The sequence below is a fragment of the Tympanuchus pallidicinctus genome, unplaced genomic scaffold (genome assembly GCF_026119805.1).
Source record: "Tympanuchus pallidicinctus isolate F22 unplaced genomic scaffold, pur_lepc_1.0 scaffold8, whole genome shotgun sequence".
NCBI classification, from domain to species: Eukaryota; Metazoa; Chordata; class Aves; order Galliformes; family Phasianidae; genus Tympanuchus; species Tympanuchus pallidicinctus.
Genome location: NW_026294802.1, coordinates 20,268,575 through 20,279,623, shown reverse-complemented (window position 1 = coordinate 20,279,623; position 11,049 = coordinate 20,268,575). Strand labels below are relative to the sequence as shown.

General features: G+C 39.2%; 1 long non-coding RNA gene across 1 annotated transcript; it reads right to left on the bottom strand.

Moving 5' to 3' along the window:
* Positions 1 to 514: 514 nt before the first annotated feature.
* LOC128073500 (uncharacterized) lies at positions 515 to 10,581 on the bottom strand. Its single transcript, XR_008202743.1, has 3 exons — positions 9,311 to 10,581; positions 8,573 to 8,646; positions 515 to 932 (listed from the first exon to the last, which is right to left on the bottom strand). It is a non-coding gene; the product is annotated as an uncharacterized LOC128073500 (long non-coding RNA).
* Positions 10,582 to 11,049: the final 468 nt, after the last annotated feature.

Here is an 11,049-nt window from a genome sequence, read left to right as displayed (position 1 = left end):
ACAGTTTACTCTCTGAATGTAACCAACCTGTTTTATCTGGAGGACTCAGCTGCTAGAGCAAACACACTCTGCAGGGCAGAATTGATCTCCAAAAAAAATTGGCAACCTGATTGCATTATCTTCCACTTCCCTATAGTTTTATGATTGCTTTTCTTTATATTATTCTTCTGTCTTCCACATTCTTTGCTAGCTTACTGCTAGTTTAAAAGATGTTTTTCTTTGCTTTTTCTGTTTTAATAGTTCTTGAAATCTAAATCCTCCTCTTCCCTTCCCTTCCCTTCCCTTCCCTTCCCTTCCCTTCCCTTCCCTTCCCTTCCCTTCCCTTCCCTTCCCTTCCCTTCCCTTCCCTTCCCTTCCCTTCCCTTCCCTTCCCTTCCCTTCCCTTCCCTTCCCTTCCCTTCCCTTCCCTTCCCTTCCCTTCCCTTCCCTTCCCTTCCCTTCCCTTCCCTTCCCTTCCCTTCCCTTCCCTTCCCTTCCCTTCCCTTCCCTTCCCTCCTGACATTTCATTCTGGACTGAGCCCTACTCTCTGGCACAAGAAAACACACATCTTGGCCCGGTTTCTGACTCATACCTCAGCCAGATTGCAAGGCACTCAGCCTGTCCATGGATATGCTGGAACAGAAGGCCTCTCTCTTGGCTCTCCTTGGATGTCAGCAGTTGTGCCTCTACCCAATGGGCTGTCCTTGACCTCTGCAGGGGAAGCCATCAGACATGTGGCACCAACCAGGGGATCACTCAGCAACACACACACTATACCTCCACATTCTTCTGCAGCTGCTGTCACTGCATTTCAAGACTGAAAGAATGCCGTTGTGTTTCAAAGGCAAAACTGCATTATTAAACTCCTCGTTGAACTTATGAACTGATTGGAATGTCTTCACTGTAATTTTTCCTGTTTTCAAGATTTTTCCTGTTTATCCCCCAGTTGCCTCTTTTAAGGAAAAAAAAAAAAAAAAAAAAAGACAGGGATACATAAACCGAAAACATATTAACATAAAAGTCTGTGGATTAAACTTTTTAATTGTGTAAATTAAGAAAATTTTGCTTAATATTTCTGCTTCTTTTCTGATTTATACTAGCCCCTGGATCCTCCAGTAATGGAGAATATAATTTCTTCTTTCACTATAAATGCTAGTGGATTTTTTAAGCTATTCAGTACATTTGTATTTCAGTATGAATCAGAATAACATGGCTCTTTAATTTAGAAATGATATTTAATCCATTTTTTAACATAGCATCAAACACTTTCAGTGCCTTTAGACATATGGCATGTGAGAATTCCTGTGTTAGAGAGACACATTTCCAGGGGAGGTGTAGATTTAGTAAAAATGTGCCAAACTAAAATAGTTTATCCACATCTGTTTTATCTGCCTACCACAGAAAAGTAAAAGAATGAAATATTTATGACAGCTAATTATTTATATAAATACAGTTCTAATTAAGAAATTAATTTTTTTCCCTGTCTGTCCATTCATCCATCATTCACCAACAAACTGTTCATTAGACTACACTTGGCAGTCAGGACAAATGTTAGGACATTTGTTGTCCTAACATTTCTTACAATCTTTTCCTTTCATTTTATTCTTACTTATATCCTGTGGGTGCAGTCTCTTGAAGGCTTTCACCTGAACATGGAAGTCACCAAATCCTCAGTGCAGAGTGCTGCTTGGCACTCTCTGTTGCCCCAGGTGTACACAGCACAGGGCTTTGAACTTCCCTACTCACATGAGGTGTTTGCCTGGAACTGTCTCATCTTGTTGCTGACTTGGAACAAATTTAGAAGTTCAAGAAAGGCTTGAGAATGAATAAAGTGGTATGATGATGTCACCACCTTTCTTAAGGATGTGCAGCAGGACAGTAATTACTGCAGTCTTGGAAGAGAATTTGAAAAGATACAATTGTCTGATAGGAATTAATCTTTACAATTAGAATTGTATAATTCTATACAATTTTGAACTGAGAAAATTCTTTCAAGTGAATTATCCTTTAAAAGAAGTGTTTAAAACAGGTTTTGTGATGAGATGTCAAGCTAAATAGAATATGAATTATAAAATTTTCCTCTTTTCACCCACAAATTTGTTTTGAAAACTTTTATCTTCAACTACAAGCTATGGTTAGATTTTTGCATGCCTTCTAATGTTACTAACTTATATTGCTGCCAAGGAAACTCAGGTTATTCAAAGACCAGTCTAGGAGAAAACAGAACTTTTGAATGTGTCAGTTGTAACACACTTTGTAAGTATGAAAGAGGTTCATTTTGTCAGTGTGAAAGATCAGCAAGATTTTCACTTATCGTTTTCACTCAATCTAACACTTCTGAGTATACAGTAACTGCCTAATGGTTACACCAAATACATACCATTACATTTTCATAGACATTTAATTGGCCTACCCCAGAGTGCTACTCGATGTCTTCGATTCCTGCATCATACCACAGTACTGCCAGAGCCCATGTCCACTGACTCCACTGCACACTCCCATCTGTGCTTCCAGTAAATGGATGTGGGAAGTAACGCAGGCCTACAGGTGCCAGTAAGGCAGGGAATGGGAGCTGGAGCTTGTGGCTTTTGTCCAGTTCCAAACCCAGGGGCAAAAGCATGTGTTTTGGAACTTAATGCCCTCACCCCTAAAACAGTAGATTCTTTGGTATTTGCAAGATGCTCTGAGATCACTGAGCTGAAGGTCTGTTTAGGTGTAAAATTCATTCCATTTTATCTGTACACATGCTTTGATTTCCAAACTTTCTTTGCATAGGTTGTCACTGAATTTAAGAAAGGAAAGAACATGTTTTTCTCAACTGCATGTCTCCATACAAAAAAAAACAAACAACGATTGACTGAAATAATTCTAAATTAATTATAGCTCTGCCTAAAACAGTTTTGATTTCATTCAGGTAAGATGAAAATCCAGCAGTAATTTTCCTCTTGAATGCTTGAAATAGTAAGGATTGCCTCAAGGTTTCACTTTGCTGCTGTGTATTATTTTCACAATCATTTCCACTCCAACTATGTGCTGACATTTAGATGTTATATGTTTCAGCATGTTCTTAGCTCTGCCTGTGTTTTTCACAGTAGTCTAAATTCTTCTGTTATTACTGCTGTTAATTTTCTAATGTCTCTGCTTGAGCTGTACATAGGGAGCATGCTCTGGTCTGATAATATTCTTTGCTGAGATTAAAACTGGCTCAGTTAAGAATGATTAACAATCAGAAGCACCTCTTGGTTAGATTTCAGAGTTTAGCATAACAGCAGCCTTCTTCTGCCTTCTTTAACAAGAGAACTGTCCCCAAAATTACATATACTTCATGGTGGAAGACCAGAAGAAATAAGTTTTGATAATGTTACCAGTAAGTAAACACAATTAAATGCTGTGGAAACCTTATCTGTTATTTCACACACCAGGATGAAGTTAATGTCTGAAGACCTTCCAGATGTGAAAAACAGTGGAAATTAAATCACCACACTTTAGCCTATTAAAGACAGGCTATCCCACTTAGTATTTCCCTATTGCTGTGTGACACAATCACACAGGGCTCTATGCAGTGCCATTGGTCTATGTAGCACAGGATGGTCACACATCTTTGCTCTTTCTCCGAAAGGTTTCTGCCAAGGTCCAGATTCTCAAGACACCATGTCTATAGAAGCATATGTCAAGTGAGAATAGAATCAAGCAAGAACAGTGGAAGCCTCTACCAGGCCCTCATGTTACTTGGATGTTTTCTTACAAGACATAGTCTGTTTTATACAGGATAATAACATAGTCTGTTTTATGTAATAGAATAGTTCAGATAAGATTTTTGCAATGTTTCCATCCTTAGAAACCTGAATATGTAATCCTTGGGGTTCCTTGCAAACCATTATTCATTGGCACAGGGGAAACTTGTGCCCTATGACCTCTGCCTCACCTCAATGTACTTCTCTAAGGCATCGGAATATCACCATGTCCACTTTGAGTAGCTTTCATAATTTTTTTTTCAGTTTTTAATTACCAATGTGACTCACTTTCACCAACTCTTAATTTGGTACGTAATTATGCATTTTCTCTTATTCCAAGCTTTTCTCATGCCTTTTTTATGAAAATGGAGTAAAAAGATCATTGCCTTGGAAAGTGGTACAGTCTGGTAACATCAATACAGATCAGCAGAGTGATTGACAGATATGCATTAATTTATTTTTCTATTTGGTGTATGCACTAAGGTTGCTAACATCTGGCTTAAGAAATAGCACTTCAGTAATACATGTAAAAATCTGCTGCCTTGAAAGTAGAGGAAGAGGTGCAGAGAGGGTCTTGAGTTGCTGATTCTTGCCCAAAATGAGACCAAGTATGGCACGTGTGAGAAGAGCTGCATCACCTGCCAATTAGTAGTGCCAAAACAATATATTCTACCATTTATTGCAAATGCATTCTCTTGCTGCCTCTCCTAAGGCTCATGACCATGTTCTCAAACACAAGTTTCCTAGTTTAGATGGTCTGCCTTTATACTAGTAGTGTAAATGCGCTCAAGAAGACAGGATCATGAGGCCAACAGTCAGGGAATGCACTCACATTATTTAAACTTTCTTATCTTTCAATGCAGGTAAGACACTTTTCCAGAGCTAGACTTTCCGGAAGGAATTGGTCCTAGACCTTGCAATTTCTAAAGCTGGGAATAATAGGCAACAGTATGAGCTGGCCTTGGCCAAAACTGTGCCAGAAACAGCTCTAATTAATTACAAATGCAGTCTACATTCTAATTTCAGCTTATAGTTTAAGAAAATAAATAAAAGCAGTGAGGCTGAAGATGGAATTAACATCTAGGAAAGGTGAGATAGTTGGAGATAGTTGGTAACTAATGTCTTGAGAGCTTTTGCACAGCTTAACAGGAGACTTCTACGAGTTGGGAATGGAAGAAGGAGTGTAAGGACCAGCAGCCCCTAGAAATTCAACTTGACCAAGACTCTGCATTGGAAAGACATCCCATAAGAAATCCTAGTGCAATTTACATGGGCTGAAAAGGGACTGAGGAAAATAATTTCTGATCTAGGAGTTCCTTTGTATGGAACATTGTGTTTTCAGTGAGACAACTGGGGTCATAGACGTAGATTTTCTACTGATTTTCCCCGAAATTTAGTTTTTGGCTCAGCTCAAAACATAGTTGAATGAATCAAAGATTAGTCATCATGCATATCTTGGAGTTGCCATTTCCAGAGAATTCCTTCTAAAATCAGCCTTTCAGAAATAAGTTTATTCAGATAAAGTACTGAGGTTGCTCATATATTCAACATCTAAGTTAAACATTCGAAGCTGGCTTCCTGAATGAAAGGTTGGGAAAAGAGCCGAAGCTAAAATTTCTTATTAGCTCAGTTGTACTTGTGGCAGCCACTTGTTGCCTCAAAAACTGGAATCATTTGCCTTGAGTATTTAAAGCAAGCCTATACAAAATGCAGTGTATGTGCAAACCAAGGAAGAGACTGCTACAAAGCAAATAGATACTGCTCTGAAGGTGTTGCTGGTATGTCGTAGTGCAGCGGAGGTGATTTTGCCAGGATAGATAATGAATATCTGGGAAGCTAGAGACTGCAACAGTAGTAGGGTATTGCTATTGAAGCTTGGTAGTCATTTGTTATACTTAACGCATATTCAGCTGTTTGCAGCTCTTGTATCTGAGTTTCTCCTTCAGGTCATCAAAAAGGTGTGGAGCCCTGATTTTTTACAAATGACACTGCCTCATCTCACCAGCAAAACACTCAAAACGTATCTGTTCATGAAGCTAACAATGTTTCCTATCCCCATCTCACAATTTTCTGTTGTCTTACCACCCAGCAATAGAGCTGAGGAAAGGGTTTTGTGGTGTCGCTTCTGCAATGAAAGGGAGCAAAGGTGGGCTGAGAGTCAGAGGGTCCTACTCTACAGCATGGGAGTGTTGAGTAAAGCTCTGTTTATAGATAACTCAGTGTTGTATCAGCCAAGGAAACTATTTCCCTGTTCTCAAACCTGATCCAAATGCAGTGACAAAGCCACAGTGAAAAACATTGCTGTCTGTTCGAAAGTGGTTGCAGTTTCCACCTGACAGTGTGATAGCATCGTGCTGAAAGTGCAGAGTGCTGCAAAAATTTCTGAGCTGTGAAAAAAAAAAAAAAAAGTCATGTTTCCAAAAAGTACATGGCTTTCTTATTATTTTGGTGATTTTTAAGCATAGCTAAATACATTCTTGAGATTATACTCAAAAATGAAAAAGCATTGAGATCCCTGTAGTCTTATTTCCTGAGCTAAGGGCCAATACTCTTTCCATATGTCATAGAATCATAGAATCACAGAATCATAGAATCACAGAATCATAGAATGGCCTGGGTTGAAAAGGACCACAATGATTGTCCAGTTTCAACCCCCTGCTATGTGCAGGGTCACCAACCAGCAGACCAGGCTGCCCAGAGCCACATCCAGCCTGGCCTTGAATGCCTCCAGGGATGGGGCATCCACAGCCTCCTTGGGCAACCTGTTCCAGTGTGTCACCACCCTCTGTGTGAAAAACCTCCTCCTAATATCTAAGCTAAACCTCCCCTGTCTCAGTTTAAAACCATTCCTCCTTATCCTATCAATATGCACACTCATTAACAGCCGTTCCCCCTCCTGTTTACAGCTCCTTTCAAATATTGGAAGGCCACAATGAGGTCTCCCCAGAGCCTTCTCTTCTAAACTGGGCTAAACAAGCCCAGTTTCCTCAACCCTTCCTCATAGTAGAGGTTCTCCAGCCCTCTGATCATCTTAGTGCCCTCCTCTGGACCCACTCCAAGAGCTCCACGTCCTTCCTGTGCCAGGCCCCAGACTTGGACACAGTACTGCAGATGGGGCCTCACAAGAGCTGCGTAGAGGGGGACAATCACCTCCCTCTCCCTGCTGGCCACTTCTTTTAGTTCAGCCGAGAACACAGTTGGCCTTCCGGGCTATCTTGTTACCAGTCTTTCTACAGGCACAGTAGTAAGTTCCCCTTCCATCAGTGTCATTTGATCATTCTAAGCTTTTTACACCTATCCCTAAGGAATTAACCCCATAATTTCCATCCCCTTCCACATATAGCAGCTACAAGCTGAAGTTCATCTTATTCAAACCTCTCACTTCCCCTTACAAATTTTCTTTCCTCCTTCTCTCCACTGCCATTGACAACTGCACCCTTTTCCCTCTCTCAGACCCATGCATTTCTTATAATCTTTGACCCTGCTTCTCCTATCTTCTATCCAACATATGGTTCTGGCAAAATATTTTTGGCAAAATATTTCTCATATGCTCATATGCAAAATATTTCTCATATGCTGCTGAGACTTTGTTTTGCTGTATTAAGTGTTTTTGTTTGTTTATTTTTGTTATAACATTAAAAAAAATGTGACTCTTCACTGAAATCTTAGGATAATAAATTGTTTACATTTTGACAACTCTGGCTACACATACTGCAACTTTCTCCAGGCTAATTTTGACAATATTGAAGTCAATGCTCTCCAAAAAGCTCAAGAGTGCAACCTTCAGTCTTATGCTCCTGGACAAGGCAAGTTACCCTCTTCATTAGCCTTTGTAGTCATGTTTATTTTTATGTTACTCCATGCAGCAAATTTATATCTCTTAAATTTGAGGGTCAGAATACTACAGACAGAGTACTACAGACAGTTGTAGAGATCATAACCAGTTCTTTTAATTTACTCATAGTCGCTCCAAAACTTCTCTTACTGATCACAGCCCTCTTTTTACCTTGCTTTCCAGGATATGCTAGGGGCTCACAGTAAAACCATATCTTATCATTCAGTTGCAGCGTAAAGACTCTCCCTGGCTTTAAAAATGGACCTCTGTGGGAGATGAAAGTCTTCTACTTTTGCACACTGTCTAAGATTGCATAGAAAGGATTTAAGACCAAAGCTTAGTATAGAAACCCATCTGCCAGCCTAGAGGCTCCAAAACCCTGGGGAGATCTAGCTGAAGTCAGAAGCACTCAAACATAGCTATCCCACTGACCCCAACTCAGAGAATAAATTTGAGGCCTCTGCTTTCTCACTTTCCTCTCTGCACTGCCTACATCATCCTTGTGGCTCACTCATGGAAACGAAAATAAATACAGCCCATGGCAACTCCTACTATATAATTCTGAGTCTGCTTTCTCCATCATAAATGGTGTGTTATACAGCTACTTTGCCACAGCTGCCTTTTCCAGCTCTGAGTGTTTTATCACTGCATCTATTCTTTTCCACTCAAGCAGACTTTACTTCCAACTGATAAATCTCATAAAAGGTTTTCTGGGATTTAGCACCTCCTCACACATCAGCTTCGGAGGAATCTGCTGCTGACAGAAAGACAGAGATACCCACTGCAATTTGCATGGGGACATTTGAGCAAAAGACCACCTGTATTCCACTTTTGGTTAATCACCCTCCTCTCTTTCGAGCCAAAGAATTGTGTAATCATGCACATCTGTGCAAATATGGGATGCAAAGAGCCCATAGTAGTCTGTGTCAGCTCTCTCTCCCCTCCTTGTGGTTTTGGCTGGAATGCAGTATGATGCTGGACAGATTCAGCTTCAGATAGAAGAAATTTATCAAACAGACTTACACAGAAAGTCTATGTTGCCCATGGGTTTTCCACTATCCAGCTGGACACGTCTGAATTTGTTTTCAGTTCCAAACCTAAAATAGGTGTAGAGGTCACACAAGTGTCTAATATTCTTTTTTTGCAGCTGTGAAATAGTCACCAAAATAAGTATATCAACATCTCAGTATGAAGAAGTACAGAAATCTATCTAAAAACTCAGGATTAAATTACTTTAACTATTTCTATTCTAGAGCCTGTGCAAGCGTAAACAGTTGCATGTGATGGGAAATAGGGAGGAGGAGGTGAATGGTAACACTTATGAATGAGTGAATCTACCAGGAGGTACCTATAGAAAGACAGGTTTTTTTTCCAATACGGAAAGAAAAATGAGTCTGATAGTATGAGCAGGTGGCTGTGAGCAGAAATGGTGCAGAAGTTTGTTCTCACAACTGTTGTGCCGCTGTTCATGAGCAACGATTATTAGTTTGTCTCCCAGGGACTGGAAGTGTTTCTCCTGTAGTCCAGAGGTCCATTAAGATTTCTGAGATGTTAGTAGAGGAGTGGATTATTTCTAATACCTCTGAAGTACTGTGGCAGGTAAAATATTAACCACAAAACAAAACAAAACAAAAAAAAAAGACAGCTGCAAGCAATGGGTTTTCTGCTTCTGTGTGTGAGATACAGAGATTGACATAATTTCATAGAAACCACCTGCATTCTTAAACATTAAATTTGGATGGTTGACATGATTCAAATTACTTGTCTTCACTCCTGAAGACTCCAATAGTTTATTCACTCATCATCATCACTTCATCAGATGTGATGCTCTTTCATTTCAGTCAGTCTCCACAGCCCAGATGAAAACTTTTCCAGCCAGCATTTTCAGTTTTCTTCAGTTCTAAGTCTAATCTTTAGGAAGAATGTCCAGAAGTTATACATAAATCTACATCATTCTCCTTCCTCCTAAAAGCCTAACTTTGCTTTTGAAAAATCAGTCTGAAACGTTGGAAATTATTACCTTAATGGTGTGCTGAAGCCACTACCAATTCCATTACCATGTAAAGTATTCTTATTTCACTCCCATAAATCAATTGTTTTCTTTTTTTTTATTGACTCTGTGCTGGTGCCTTTTTGTGCAGCACATGCTGTGCACAGCATTGTCTGGTCCAGGATCAGGCTTTCAGGCAACACACAAATAACTATAAAGAAACGTATGAGTGTGAATGTGTGAGAGTAGGGGAGCACATCCCTCCACATTTTTTTGAGTGTAGAGCAGTAAGATGTATCAATATAACAGAATACACTCATGTAGATTTAATTTACTTTTATTTTTATTCCACATTCCCAGTGCCTGTCAGTACCTTGCAAACAGTAGAATAAAGGAAGAAGATTTTGTTTTTCCTCTTTTAGGTATAACAAACTTGCTCTCCAAAAAGTAAGAACCTAGAAATTTACTTCAGTTTCTTTCCTAAAAGGCAGCTCATTACACTTCCTGATAGCAGAAAATAGTCTGTTAAAATGTTGCTCAGCAGCATGCCAGAGCTTCAAAGAGCTTTCCTTCTAAGAGGAGCCTTAGGCTTAAAGCATTCAGATGTAAAAAAATGAGAATCTAACACAGTGAACTTCTGAAGATTCAGAGTTAGTTTGAGCTGCAAAATGTAAATAAAATCTATCCATTAGACTTAGTCGTTTAGATCAGAACACTCACCAATGAAAATTAAAGCTTCTCTATTTATCAGGCAGATAATGACCAGAGACACTCTGTGCGCTGATGTTTGACAACAATAATCCTATAATGGGTTTCTTTGTACCTAATAAGTTCAAAAGAAGAATAAAAAGCAACAAAACCAACACATCATAAAAATCCAGAAACTCCAAATTGGCTAATGAATGAATACAGAAAGAAACTTGCTTGTTTACAATATAATCTTACAAAATCAACTGGTTTAATGCATGTGAAAACATGTAGGAGGAATCAGCAGACATCAGCAGAGCTATTTAAATTGAAAAACTCATGCTTCAAATAGACATTTTTTTGGATCTATGATTAATAATAATAATAATAATAAAAAGATTATATTGGCCTTAATATGACTTCTGTTGTTATCAGATCTCAGACATTATACCATCTGTCTTGTACCTAACAGACATGGAGCAAAACCAGATCCAAAGGATTAATCCAGAAGTTTGAGAAAACTTAGTTTGAGATTCAGAGTTTTCAATTCCAAATTTCTAAGTATTTGGTTATCAGGTGTTGGCTTTAGTTTTTACTAACTAGCAAGAAGTTCTGCTTTCACCAAAGTCCACGTCCCAGTCTATTAAGTCTGTCCTAGAGTACTGATTGAGGACTGATAACTTAATTCACTTCGTCTTCCCCTCCAGCTTTCTGCTTGATCTAATGTACTCTCATTTTCCTTCACTTGCTTTAGTTGTATCTCCTTATCACAGTAAGATTTATGGTTGTCTTATGGAGCTGTATTTACCTAACCAGTGTAACC